At 45.5% G+C, this 2,439-nt stretch overlaps 1 non-coding gene across 1 annotated transcript; it reads left to right on the top strand.

The window, feature by feature from the left end:
• Positions 1–845: 845 nt before the first annotated feature.
• LOC132573085 (U6 spliceosomal RNA) lies at positions 846–947 on the top strand. The gene has a single exon (XR_009555491.1). It is a non-coding gene; the product is annotated as a U6 spliceosomal RNA (small nuclear RNA).
• The last annotated feature ends 1,492 nt before the right edge of the window (positions 948–2,439 follow it).

Below are 2,439 nucleotides of genomic sequence, written 5' to 3'. Positions count from 1 at the left end.
CAGGAAGTATCAGTAGTGCTGACCCGCCTTGATCCAGATGCCATCTTAGGTCATCTGTGAGGGTGACTAGGACAGTCTCCGTCCCATGACCCAGGCGAAAGCCAGACTTGAATTGGTCCAAGGTGGATGTCTCATCCAGGAAACCTGTAACTGCTCCGCCACCGCTTTCTCAACTACCTTACCCAGAAACGGTAAATTCGAAACTGGACGGTAGTTGGCCAAGACCCCAGGGTCTAATGATGGTTTTTTCAAAAGTGGACAAACCACTGTCACCTTCAGTTTCTCTGGGAAGGTCCCTGTTGAAAGGGACAGGTTGACAATATCATCCAGAGAGTCCCTGATACCATCCCAGCAGGCTTTCAGCAGCCAGGATGGACAGGGATCCAGGGGGCAAGTGGTAGGCTTCATTGCAGCCAGGATCCTGTCCACATCCTCCAGCAAGAGCCTGCTGAAGCAGTCCAATATAGAACCAGAAGACAGCCAAGGGGCTTCCAGCTCGCATACTGCATCAATTGTGGCGGGTAGGTCCTGGCGGAGAGTCAGGATTTTATCTGCAAAATATGTCAGAGCCAATATTCAATTCTCTACCATTTTGATTGCCCGATGGCAAAACTGTTAATGACCGAATTACTCTAAATAGTTGGGCTGGGCGCAACTTCACAAATTCTATGGAGGCCGCATAGAACTCTTTCTTAGTGGACTTCATAGCCCCCCCCCCCACACCATTAGATAAATAACAAATCTGCATGATTGTTTTATTTACTGAATCTGAGATTTCAAGTTGTCACTTTGCAACACTGAAAATTAGACTTCTGTTCTATCTTAGTGCTATATACTTTAGCGCAATATTAGGAATATTTGTTAAAGGGGGGGAGGTATGGCAGAGAAGATTAGAATGGCCCTGGTGCAAGGATGACATGCAAATTTGTGAAGTGTTCCATATTTTTTAAAAAGAAAGAAAGATTTCATTTGCCAAAACTCTCCATTAAGCTTGTTGTTCAGTTCAAAAAAAGAGGAAAGGGGGAAACAGAAGTATAGCATTTAGATCACACAAAGTGATTGGTATCGCTTTACTCTGCTCTAGTTAAACCTCACCTAGAGTAGTGTATTCAGTTTTGGGCACCACAATTTAAGAAAGATGTAGACAAGCTGGAACATGTCCAGAGGAGGGTGATCAAGATGGTGAGGGGTCTGGAGCAGTGTTCCCTCTAAGCTGAGTTTGTGTGAGCTAACTCACAGTTTTTTAGCCTCCAGCTCATACATTTTTGTTTTAGCTTAGGAAAAATGGCTCCAGAGCAAACTAATTTTTTTTAAATTTATTTGTAATTTGTATCCCGCCCTTCCCACCAGATGGCTCAGGGCGGCTAATTGATGCAGTAGCTCACAACTTTAATACCAAGTAGCTCACAAAGTAGAATTTTTGCTCACAAGACTCCACATCTTAAAGGAATTACTGGTCTGGAGACCAAGTCCTATGAGGAAAGGCTGAAGGAGCTGGGTATGTTTAGCCTGGAGAGAAGACAACTGAGAGGTGATATGATCACCAACTTTGTTCTTGAAGGGCTCTCATATACAGGATGGTGTGGAGTTGTTTTCTGTTGCCCAAGAAGGTCAGACCAGAACCAACAGGTTTCTGGCTAAATATTAGAGCAGTTCCTCAGTGGAACAGGCTTCCTCAGGAAGTGGTGGGCTCTCCTTCTTTGGAGGTTTTTAAACAAACAGTAGATGGACATCTGACAGCAATGCTGATTGAATTTAGACAGATCATGGAAAGGAGGGCAGAAAGGGTTGCATCAGTGCTTAGTTGGTTCTCATGACCCTTTCTTATGCGTCCAGTAGGGTTGCCAAGCCTCAGGTAGGGGCAGGGGATCCCCTGGTTAAGAGACCCTCCTTCAGGGTCATCAGAAAGCGGGGGGAGGGGAGGGAAATGTCTGCTGGGAACTCTATTATTCCCTATGGAGATTTATTCCCATAGAAAATCATGGAGAATTGATCTGTGGGTATCTGGGGTTCTTGGGGGGGGGCTGTTGTTTGGGGTAGAGGCACCAAATTTTCAGTATAATATCTAATGCCTCTCCCCAAAATATCCCCCAAGTTTCAAAAAGATTGGACCAGGGGGTCCTATTCCATGAGCCCCAAAAGAAAATGCCCCTATCTTTCATTATTTCCTATGGAAGGAAGGAATTGAAAAGGTGTGCCATCCCTTTAAATGTGATGGCCAGAACTCCCTTTGGAGTTCAATTATGCTTGATCTTGGCTCCATCCCCAATGTCTCTTGGCTCCACCCCCAAAGTCCCCAGATATTTCTTGAATTGGACTTGGCAACCCTAGCGTCCAGGGAAATGCTGACCTCCACTTTGGGGTCAGGCAGCAATTCTGCTCCAGGCCAGGGATCCTAGAAGTTTTTTGCCATCTTTTGGGCATGGAGCAGGAGTCACT

Source organism: Heteronotia binoei, chromosome 5 (genome assembly GCF_032191835.1).
Source record: "Heteronotia binoei isolate CCM8104 ecotype False Entrance Well chromosome 5, APGP_CSIRO_Hbin_v1, whole genome shotgun sequence".
NCBI lineage: Eukaryota > Metazoa > Chordata > Lepidosauria > Squamata > Gekkonidae > Heteronotia > Heteronotia binoei.
The sequence above is the reverse complement of the archived record's forward strand: the minus strand, read 5'-3'. Positions and strand labels throughout refer to the sequence as shown.